Genomic DNA, 12,289 nt, shown 5'->3' with positions numbered 1-12,289 from the left:
TTTACCTAACCTTTTTCGTTTTTTTTTCTGACATTTCATTTCTTATAAATTGTGTTAGCTGTCCGATGTCTTTTCTCAGTTTTTTTATTCTGATCTGTAGCCTGTGTTGCCATGCTGGTTTTGTGGGTTTCTTCTGTGTGTTGGTTGGTTCTGATCTCTGCCTAGTGTGTATATTTAGTGAAGTGAGTGCTCCTACATAAACCAGTAGTTGTAACTCTTCCATAGTTGTGTTTTCATTTATTTTGTTGTGTATAATTGTGTTGATAGTTTTTATTGTTGTTTCGACTTTTGGGTTATTTGGCGGTCTATGCAAGAATGGTCTAATGTCTGTATTTGTGGCTTTGTATTCTATATATGTCAGCTGAAATTTTTCTTCTATATCTAACATGTGTGTCACTTCGTGTTCTATTTGTGCTTGTTCTGGTGGCTGTCTTAAGATTTCGTTTTCCTCTGACTGTTAAATTGATCCGTGTTGTTCTTTGTTTGTTTGCTCTGGGATGTTTGAGTCCATTACTGTATTTTCTTCTTCTTCTGATTGCACATTATTTTGTTCCAGTATTTGTTGTACTTGTTGTTTGATGTTTTCTAATTCTGACTGGGGTATCCTGTTATTTTTTATTATTACACGGATCTGATCAGCTAGTCATTGTTCTGTTAAAAATTTTAATTCTGGGTATCTGGTAATAAATGTTGTGTATACTTGTGATCTGTATCCAGTTGTGTTGGTTCCTAGGTTTGTTGCTTGGTAATAACAGAACATGAGGTGTCGATTAACTTCATCTGACCATCTCATCCTCTGTCTTTGTTTTCCTTCTAGGGTTGTTACAGGAAGCATATCCTGCAAAACACCTCTATTTGGATTTGAATCATTTTCCAGTTGGCTAGCAGTGTCATTACCATTGTGGGTGGGCATAGGGTTCAAGCGTCGTCCCCGACCATGACGGCGCTTGTCCGAGGCTTCTTTAGTTCTGTCCTGAACCAACTAATCACACTAAAAGGGGGGTTAGCCCTATTAGTGGTTTGTTCTTTTCGTCGCCTTTTATGACTGGCAGAACATACCGGAGGCCTATTCTTTTCCCAGGCCTCCACGGGAATTATTATTATTATTATTATTATTATTATTATTATTATTGACTGATCACAGTATTCAGGAAATCCAGATTTGAGTTCTAGTCTGGCAGGAATTTCAGTTGACACTAAATATTTATTACAGTTTTTAGGAATGGCTTTTTAGATAAGATTTCCATTAATTTTCCAGGCAGGAGCCCCTATTGCTTAAGCCATTTCTATAGGTAGCTTTTCAAAGCCCCACACTGAGATACAGGGCTACATTCTGTGCTCATAAACTGTGTTTTCATAGTAAATGTCTTCCCGCCGTCCCTAATGTGTCTCAAGTTTTAGAGAACTTTTCATTTATTTTTCATGTAGGATACATTTGTGTGTGAGCTACAATGTATTTTAGAATCTCTAAGAGTTAGGTTGAATTTAAAATTGCCAGAACTTCTACTAAAGAGAAATGGAAAATGTTCTTACCACTTTAAACATTTATGTTACACTTTCTTCAACAAAATTGTTGCACAGAACATTCAACCTATTGAAATGATTAGTTGATATATCTGACTGTTTTAAGGTCAATTAAATCAAAAAGTTCTGTTTCCGTTTGAATTCACAAATCTAAATTGTTGAAAAGCAAACAAGCAGTTCAGCTGGTATGCCTGTATTGAATGATTGTATTGTTTTTTTTAAAGGGCCTGAACATGCTGTTGGATGTTGGTGCTGATCCCAGTAGTGTGGATGACTGTGGAGTGTCACTGCTCCACATGCTGGCTTCTAGGCCTGTGGACCATAAGGTAATGTAATTTTTTTTGTGTCAAAAGTTAAGGATTCTTTGAGACCTATGAAACAACTTTACACATCGAGATAATGTGTACTGTGTCAATATTGCAACTCATGACACTGTAAGTTTATCAGAAAACTCATCATGGTTTGTGAGTGACAAATATTGTGTACAGTGTGTCAATACTGATGGCATACAGACTGCCTGTATAAGAATAGAGGTCCTCTCATGGTGATATAGGATGCACACTAGATCCCCACACTTGTAGATTGACTCATTTGATCCACTGAATGTGGTCTGAAATAATGCTGCCAATTGCCCTTTGAGGGTTGGAAATGATCTGTGGCAATGGTACACTTTCTCAGTGTAGAACATTTTGTGCATCTTCAATTGGATTTAAGTGTAAGGAGCGAGTTGATCATTCTAGATGCATGTAGAAACCCATCTTATGTAGCTAATCTGCTTTGGATCTTCTCTATCTCTTCTATCAACCCTATCTGGTACGGATCCCACACTGGTGAGCAATATCAAGCAGTGGGCAAACAAGTGTACTGTAACCTACTTCCTTTGTTTTCAGATTGCATTTCCTCAGGATTCTTCCAATGAATCTCAGTCTGGCATCTGTTTTACCAATGATCAACTTTATATGATCATTCCATTCTAAATCACTCCTACCAGCATCCATGATGTCAGTGATTCAGCCAGTTAATGCCACAGTTGCTCTGCAAGTTGTCTGGCCTGAAGTGATGTGATACTGCAAGGACTCGAAGTCACATGGCTTGCCAGCACTGCAATACTGGATGACATACACATCCGATACTGGATGACGCAAAATATCTAAAGGCCAGATACAACATGTTCACTTCAATTTGATCATCCCCTTGCTGGTGTGAGAAGATTACCATATATTCTTTCTGTGATGATGATGAGGGCATTTGTACCGCTGTGGATATCGTGTTTCGGCATTCGTCACTACCGAAGTGGGTTGCCAGTTTGAGTCCATACCGTTTGTTCTCCAAGCTATATAACCTCTGCAGCATTGAGTGCTGCCACACCACAGCCTGCCCCTTCACAGTGCAGTGGACTGGCAGAACACTGTCTTCAAATATTTGAGGCAGCACTTATGAACCCTGGGAGCCAGTGGACAGAGTCCTTACCCTGGGTTCTACTTAGTGTCTGTTATACATTCAAAGAAGACTTCAAAGCATCTTTGCCAGAGATTTTGTATGGAAAGCCACTCAACGTATCAGCAGATTTCATATATCTAGTACAACCACCAGCAACTACAGAGCTACAAGCAATAGCCCATGGAGTGAAATAACATACTGCATGAATGTGAATACTGCAGCCCCTGTCCTGCAGCTTACCAAAATTTGTTGTATACAAAGTCCTGTCAGACTGTGAGTGCATAATGTTACAGAACAATACAATCAGACTAGCACTGCATATTTTGGACCACACAGAGTACTAAATCTGGGAGACATTACATTCAGTATACTACCACATGTGAAGCCAGTCACTATTCTCAAGCATCACTTGAAACACACATGGATTTTGTGAGATACACCCATATAGTTTACTGAATTCTGTTGTTTGAATCCAACAAGACTCAATAATATCATTGAAAGCAATCAATGCCAATCTTCTGCAAAGGGGCATCTTGTCATTATGAGGAAATAACACTGACCCGACTAGAGGCCCTTTTTCAAAATTTCACAGCTGTGTATGCAACGCTTCACAAAATCTTATGGTCTATGGGTAGCATCTTTGATTCATAATCAAAATGTCTTTGGTCCCGGGTTTGAATCCCACCACTGCTTAAATTTTTAATAATCAGCATTGGCAGCCAAAGACATCCGGCATAAGAAGTCACCCCTCATTCTGCCAATGACCTTGTCAAAGAGGCGAAGGTGTGGACAGAGGTTCAGGGCACTCACTTGTCCTAGGGTTGCAAAACTGCCCCTAAAGGTGGAGCTCAGGAATAGAGAAATACAAATCTCTGAGGAATGAAATAAGTAGGAAGTGCAGGGAAACTATGACAAAACGGCTGCAGGAAAAATGTGAAGACAGCAAAAAAGAAATGATTGTTGGAAGCACAGACTCAGCATACAGTAAATTCAACAGCATTAGGATGCAGAAGACAATGGAAACCACTGCATTAAAGACACACAACATGTATCCATAGGACATGTGGCCTGTAATTGAAGAAGTGTCATGATGATCACTCCATTGGCAAAATATTCCAAAATAGTCCTCCATTTGTATCTCCAAGAAGGGACTTCCAACAGGAAGGTTACTATGAGAAAAAGATTTAATAATCAACGGAAGGACAACATTCTGTGAGTCAGGGCATGGAACATCAGAAAATTGAATGTGGTAGGGAAACTAGAAGATCTGAGAAGGGAAATGCAAAGAATTGATCTCGACATAGTAGAGGTTAGTGTAGTGAAGTCGAAAGAAGATAAGGATTTCTGATCAGATAAGTATAGGGTAATATCAACAGCAGCAAAAAATGGTATAACAGGAGTAGAATTCGTTATGAATAGAAGGGTAGGGCAGAGAGTGTGTTACTTAAACAGTTCAGTGATAAGGTTGTTCTTATCAGAATCGGCAGCAAACCAGCACCGACAATGATAGTTCAGGTATACAAGCCAATGTTGCAAGCTGAAGATGAAGAGATAGAGAAAGTGTATGAGGATATTGAAAGGGTAATACAGTATGTAAAGGGATATGAAAATCTAATAGTAATGGGAGACTGGAATCCAGTTGTAGGGGAAGGAGTAGAAGAAAAGGTTACAGAATACTATGGGCATGGGACAAGGAAAGGGAGAGCAGAAAGACTAATTGAGTTCTGTAACAAGTTTCAGCTGGGAATAGTGAATATTCTGCTCAAGAATCACAAGAGGAGGAGTTATACTTGGAAAACGCTGAGAGATATGGGAAGATTTCAGTTAGATTACATCATGGTCAGACAGAGATTCCAAAATCAGATACTGGATTGTAATGCATACTCAGGAGCAGACATAGACTCAGACTACAATATAATAGTGATGAAGAGTATGCTGAAGATTAAGACATTATTCAGAAAGAATCAATACACAAAGAAGTGGGATACAGAAGTACTAAGGAATAACGAGATACGGTTGAAGTTCTCTAAGGCTATAGCTACAGCAATAAGGAATAGCTCAGTAGGCAGTACAGTTGAAGAGGAGTGGAAATTTCTAAAAAGGGCCATCGCAGAAGTTGGGAAGGAAAACATAGGTACAAAGAAGGTAACTGTGAAGAAATCATGGGTAACAACAGAAGAAATACTTCAGCTTATTGATGAAAGGATGAAGTACAAAAATGTTCTGGGAAACTCAGGAATAGAGAAATACAAGACACTGAGAAATGAAATAAATAGGAAGTGCAGGGAAGCTAAGACAAAATGCGAGCAGGAAAAATGTGAAGACAGTGAAAAAGAAATGATTGTTGGAAGCACAGACTCAGCATACAGGAAACAAACTTAGGTGACATTAAAAGCAAGGGTGATAACAGTAAGAGAGGAATTCCACTGTTAAATGCAGAGGAGAGAGTGGATAGGAGAAAAGAATACATTGAAAGCCTCTATGAGGGGGAAGAATTGTCTGATGTGATAGGAGAAGAAACAGGAGTCGATTTAGAAGAGATAGGGGATCCAGTATTAGAATTAGAATTTAAAAGACCTTTGGAGGACTTAAGAATAAATGAGACAGAAGGGTTAGATAACATTCCATCAGAATTTCTAAACTCATTGGGGGAAGTGGCAACAAAATGACTATTCTTGTTGGTGTGTAGAATGTATGAGTCTGGCAACATACCATCTGACTTTTGGAAAAGCATCATCCACACAATTCCAAAGATGGCAAGAGCTGACAAGTGTGAGAATTACCACGCAATCCACTTAACAGCTCATGCATCCAAGTTGCTTACAAGAATAATATACAGAATAATGTGAAAAATATGTAAAAATCAGCCGGTTGGTTACATATTTTTCAAATTTGTGTATACGGTTGCTGCAAATGTGAGACATGTTCAAAATTGTACAGAAGACTGGAAAAGAAAATTGAGGATGCACTAGATGACAATCAGTTTGGCTTTAGGAAAGGTAAAGGCACAAGACAGGCAATTCTGACTTTGTGGTTAATAATGGAAGCAAAGCTGAAGAAAAATCAAGACACGTTCATAGGCTTTGTCAACCTGGCAAAAGCATTCAGTAATGTAAAATGATGCAAGATGTTCAAAATTCTGAGAAAAGTAGGGGTAAGGTATGGGGAGAGATGGGTCATTTACAATATGTACAAAAGCCAACAGGGAATGATAAGAGTGGAAGACCAAGAACAAAGTGCTTGTATTAGAAATGATGTAAGGTAAGGATGTAGCCTTTTCCTCCTACTGTTCAATCTGTACATCGAGGAAGCAATGATGGAAATAAAAGAAAGGTTCAGGAGTGTAATTAAAATTCAAGGTGAAATGATATGAGTGATAGAATTCACTGATGACGTTGCTATCCTGAGTGAAAGTGGAGAAGAATTAACATGATCCGCTGAACAGAATGAACAGTCTAATGAGTAAAGAATATGGATTGAGAGTAAATAAAAGAAAGACAAAGGTTATGAGAAGTAGTAGAAATGAGAACAGTGAGAAACTTAACATCAGGATTGATGGTCACGAAGTAGACGAAGTTAAGGGATTTTGCTACCTAGCCAGTAAAATAACCACTGATAGAGGGAGCAAGGAGGACGTCAAAAGTAGACTAGGAATGGCAAAAAGGGCATTCCTGGCCAAGAGAAGTCTACTAATATCAAATGTCGGCCTTAATTTGTGGAAGTAATTTCTGAGAAAGTACGACTGGGGTACAGCATTGTATGTTAGTGAAACATGAACTGTGGGAAAACTGGAACGGAACAGAATCAAAGCATTTGAGCTACAGACAAATGTTAAAAATTAGGTGAACTGATAAGGTAAGGAAAGAGGAGGTTCTGGGCAGAATCAGTGAGGAATGGATTATGTGGAAAAGGAGAAGGAGAAGGAACAGGAGGATAGGACATCTGTTAAGACGTGAGGGAATGACTTCCATGGTACTAAAGGGAGCCGTAGAGGGCAAAAACTGTAGAAGAAGACAGAAATTGGAATAGATCCAGCAAATAATTGAGGATGTAGGTTGCAAGTGCTACTGTGAGATGAAGAGGTTACCACAGGAGAGGAATTTGTGGCAGGTCGCATGAAACCAGTCAGAAGACTGATGGGAAAAAAATGGCTTTTTAAGGAGCTTTGAGTGGTTTTGTACAAAAGAGAAACATTTTATAATTAATTCCAAATGAAACAAGTGGTCCATTTTTATATTAGAGTTATAAATGACTACAGATGTTGCCATTTTGCAATTGGTCATAATATAGAATATATCACCATCATCATTTAACAGTTCCAGTTTCCCGTGTACTGGTAATGAGCCTCTTCCACTTCGTCCTGTCCAGATACACCTGTTCATGGAGAACATCGTCCACTGTCCATCCTCTAATCACTAGATCAGCCTTGATCAAGTCCATCCATCAGGTTTGAGGTCTTCCTTGTGGTCTTTTCCCATCCACCTGTCTTTCCAAATTTATTTTGGCTGTTCTAGTTGACTCCATTCTCATCACACGCTTGTACCATCGAAGCCTGGATGCACAATTTGATCTAATAGGGATGTCTTCACTCCAGCTTCTTTCCTCACCTCCCCATTCCTTAACTTGTCCATCTTGGTCCCCTGGATGGTGGAGCTAAGAAATTTCGTCTCTGCTGCTTGCAGTCTTGATGATTCTCTTTTTGTAAGGGTGCATGTTTCAATACCACAGGTCAATCTTCTTCTTCTTCTTTCTTCTTTATCATCGCCTTGTCCCACATCACATAGGGTCGGTGTTGCTCTTCTGGGTCCTTCTCCTCCATAGTACTCTATCCATTGTCTCTTTCTTCTTCCATTCTTTCTCCCTTAAGTCCCTGGATATCTTATCCTTCCACCTCATCTTTGGTCTTCCTCTCCTTCTCGCTCCTTCAATCTTTATATCTTCACCTCTGTTTCTGATATACTCTTCCCCTTTCCTCTGTAAGTGTTAGTACCACCTTAGTCTGCTCTCTTGTATATTTCTCCCCATGGGTCCCACTTTCACAGCTCCTCTAACAAATTCATTTCTAATCCTGTCCTTCCTTGTTACCCCACACATGTACCTCAGCATCCTCATTTCCTCCACTTTCATCTTCCTTTCCTGGGCTACTGTGATTGGTCATGTCTCTGCCGCATATATCATAGCAGGCCTTACCATCGACTTGTACACTTTCCCTTTCAAGCCAATGCTCACCTTCTTGTCATACAACACTCCACTCATTTTCCTCCAGTTGTTCCAACCGCAACTTATTCGGTGTTGTATCTCGCTTTCCAGTCCTCCGTCCCTCTGTATGTATGACCTCAGGTATTTCAATTTGCAGACTAATTTCAGCTCATCATCCTGGATCTTGCAAGACCTCATCTGCATATCCTTCAGTGCCAAATATTCGACTTTTCCTGCTAATTTTCATCTCTCTTTCTTCTAGTGCCTTCCTCCAATCCTCCAGCTTTTCCTCAAGTTTGTCAATGCTCTGCTCACAAAGAACCACATAATCCGCAAACATCTTATTCCACGGCGCTTCCTTCTTCACATCTTTCACCAACACATCCATAATCAGGTCAAAGAGGTAGGGACTAAGTGCAGACCCTTGACGTAACCCTACTTTTAATAGAAACTCCTTTGTCATGCCCACACTACTTCTCACCTGTGTCATTGCTCCTCTGTACATTTCCTTCACTAACCTCACATACTTCTCTGGCACGCACTGCTCTCTCATGCTTCTCCATATTCCTTCCCTTGGGACTCTTGTCATATGCTTTCTCCAAATCAATTAAAGCCATATGTAGATCGGCTTGTAGCTTCCCGTGTCTCTCCACTATCCTCCTTAAAGCATGTATTGCATCAGTTGTTCCTCTTCCAGGCATTAACCCAAACTGTTCTTCACACACCACAGTCTCCTTGTGTAATCTTGCTTCTATAACTCTTTCCCAAATTTTCATTGTGTGCCATCAGTTTAATACCTCTATAGTTAATGCAGTCCTGCACATCACCTTTCCCCTTAAATATTGGGATCAGTACACTAGTTCTCCACTCGTCTGGCATCTCCTCCTGTCGCCAAATCTTCTTCATTAAATCCAAAAGGAACTCAATTCCCTTTTTACCGAGACACTTCCATACCTCAACGGGGATCTGGTCTGGGCCAACTGCCTTCCCATTTTTCATCTTTTCAACTGCCCGTTCGACTTCATCTCTACTTATATCCATCATTAATCCTTCATTTGCCCCTCTTTCCTCAGTTTTCACTCTTACATTTTCTGAATTCAGCAATTTCTCAAAATAATTCAACCACCTGTGGATTATTTTTCCATGGGCATGCAGAATTATTCCTGTTTCATCTTTCATTTGTTTTATTGCTGTTAGATCCTTAGAAACTTTATCTCTTGATTTGCCTATCTGTATCAGTTGTCTCATATCCTGATTTTTCTGTAGTTGTTTGTGTGCCTCCCTTACTGATCCAGCTTTAGCTTTAGCCACGCCTCATTTTGTCTCCTTTTTTGCACTTTTGTATGCTTGCCCATCCTCAGTGCTTCTGGACATACCCCACTTCCTCTTAGTGTCTTTCTTTTCCTTCAGAACCTTCTGCACCTCTTCATTCCACCATCATGCTTCCTTATCTTTTGGCACTCCTCTGCCAGATGTTAACCCAAACACTTCCTCCCCAGTCTTCCTTATAATAGCACTATTTACTTTCCACCACTCCTGCACACTCTCTGCCAATTTTACCTTTCCCAGTACTTTTTCAGTAAACTCCTCTCTCAAATTTTTATCCTTTAATCTCCACCACTTAATTTTCCTTTCACGTTGATTTATGTGCCTCTGTCTTTTACATACTTTCATCTCACAATCCGCTACAATCAATTTATGTTGTGTTGCTATTCCTTCGCCGTATATGACCTTAGTATTTTGCACCTCCCCACTATTTTTCCTTCTACATAATATGTAATGAATTTGGCTTTTATTTTTGCCACTCATGTATGTTATTAGTTTTTCTCTTTTTCTCTGGAAGTAGGTATTCGTAAACACTAGATCAAAAGCCACTGCAGATTCCACTATCTTTTTTCCTTCCTCATTTCTCTCGCCATACCCCCATCCTCCACGCCACCTCTCTTCTCCACCTTCCCTTCCGCCAGCATGACAATTTAGATCCCCTCCGACTATCACTCTTTCATTCTCTGGTATTCCAACCATTACTCCATCCAAATCTCTCCAAAATTTTTCCTTCTCATCCTCCGAACATCCTGCTTGGGGTGCATAGGCTGTCAGCACTGTTATCATTTCTCCGCCAAACATCATCTTAACATACATGATCCTATCATTTACTCTGCTGACTTCACATACCTCTTCTTGAAGCTCTCTGTGCAAAATAACTCCAACTCAATTTCTTGATTCCGGGCTTGCACTACTATAAAGTAGCTTACAGCCTTCAGCTGAGATCTTTGCCTTATTGCCCTTCCATCTTGTCTCTTGCACACACAAAGCATTTATCTTCCTCCTCTGCATCATGTCTACTATCTCTCTTCCCTTTCTCGTCATCGTTCCCACGTTTAGAGTTCCTACTCTGATCTTGAACACTTTTGGATCCTTCGCAAAACACCTCACCCAGAGATCCGAATGGGAGGCTATTACTCCGGAACATTTATCTTGAGAAGCATACATCATTCCTCTTATTTTGGCAATGTTTTTACAGCCGGATACCCTTCCTGCCGCCAACCCCCTTCCCTTGTTAGAGGGGTGGAGGCTTGCTAGTTTTGGTCCGCCCTGGGTATTTTATTTCCCCAGTAAAATATCTGGGAGTATGCGTGCGGAACGATTTGAAGTGGAATGATCATATAAAATTAATTGTTGGTAAGGCGGGTACCAGGTTGAGATTCATTGGGAGAGTGCTTAGAAAATGTAGTCCAGCAACAAAGGAGGTGGCTTACAAAACACTCATTCGACCTATACTTGAGTATTGCTCATCAGTGTGGGATCCGTACCAGATCGGGTTGACGGAGGAGATAGAGAAGATCCAAAGAAGAGCGGCGTGTTTCGTCACAGGGTTATTTGGTAACCGTGATAGCGTTACGGAGATGTTTAATAAACTCAAGTGGCAGACTCTGCAAGAGAGGCGCTCTGCATCGCGGTGTAGCTTGCTCGCCAGGTTTCGAGAGGGTGCGTTTCTGGATGAGGTATCAAGTATATTGCTTCCCCCTACTTATACCTCCCGAGGAGATCATGAATGTAAAATTAGAGAGATTAGAGCGCGCACGGAGGCTTTCAGACAGTCGTTCTTCCCGCGAACCATACGCGACTGGAACAGGAAAGGGAGGTAATGACAGTGGCACGTAAAGTGCCCTCCGCCACACACCGTTGGGTGGCTTGCGGAGTATGAATGTAGATGTAGATGTAGATGTAGATGTACCCACCATATCTGGTGAGCGTTCCCCTATCCACCACCTGGGGAGGTGCCTGATGTGAGACTAGCAACTCCACATTGGTTCAATACCACAGGTCAATATTGGTATGAAATATCTATTAAACATCATCAGTTTGGCCAGTTTTGGGATCAAGTCATCCCATAAAAGTGATCTTACTTGTTCGTGGAATTCAGATCCTTTTCTTTCACTCTGTTGGTGATTTCATTTCTGACAAAGTTATCACTGGAAATTACACTCTCAAGGTAAGGAGAACTGTCCACACACTCCAGTTGGTGGTCTCCTAGTTGTACACTTGCTTGTTGCCCATATCAACTGACTGCCATCGCCACTGTCTTGGTCTTGCTGATGTTGAGGTTATATTTCTGGAACTGAGAATAACATAGAATATAAACACCAGTAATCTGCCAAAAGAAAACAGCACAGAGTTCACTAATTTCTCTCAATCTGGGACCAATTTTGTTGGTTTTAAATTTATGTAGACTGCAATTTACTGTAGGTCTGAAGGGGAAAACCACATTATATGTAATGTTAACTTAAAAAATATGGTAACATTTGAAAAGGACATTTTAAAGATAACATATATGCAAAATTTGTTTCTTAAAAATCTCCAATGAAAGAATAAAGTGAAACTTTGAAACATTTTATTTCAAAACACCTGATTCTCATCACAAATATTCAACCAGTCTTAACTCACTCAAATTTAGAGATAGAAATCTACTTTTTTAATAGATTGTTCAGAATTTAATGTTGAAAATAAAAATTACAATAACTGAAAATCCAAAATTTTCAACAAGTGATCCCTTATCGCTTTCCATCTTGTTAATACACTGCTACCTGAAGGTTGTCATTTATTATTTTACTATTGCATTTAT

The 12,289-nt window shown here is 40.0% G+C and overlaps 1 long non-coding RNA gene across 1 annotated transcript in view; it reads left to right on the top strand.

The window, feature by feature from the left end:
* The first annotated feature begins 1,755 nt into the window (after positions 1-1,755).
* Positions 1,756-12,289, top strand: part of LOC126229614 (uncharacterized) — a 41,508-nt gene continuing 30,974 nt past the window's right edge. Inside the window, exon 1 of the long non-coding RNA XR_007544197.1 lies at positions 1,756-1,850. This is a non-coding gene — a long non-coding RNA (uncharacterized LOC126229614). The remainder of the gene's footprint in view (positions 1,851-12,289) is intronic.

Source organism: Schistocerca nitens, unplaced genomic scaffold, assembly GCF_023898315.1.
Source record: "Schistocerca nitens isolate TAMUIC-IGC-003100 unplaced genomic scaffold, iqSchNite1.1 HiC_scaffold_376, whole genome shotgun sequence".
Classification (NCBI taxonomy): Eukaryota; Metazoa; Arthropoda; class Insecta; order Orthoptera; family Acrididae; genus Schistocerca; species Schistocerca nitens.
This window is presented reverse-complemented; position numbering and strand designations above follow the sequence as displayed.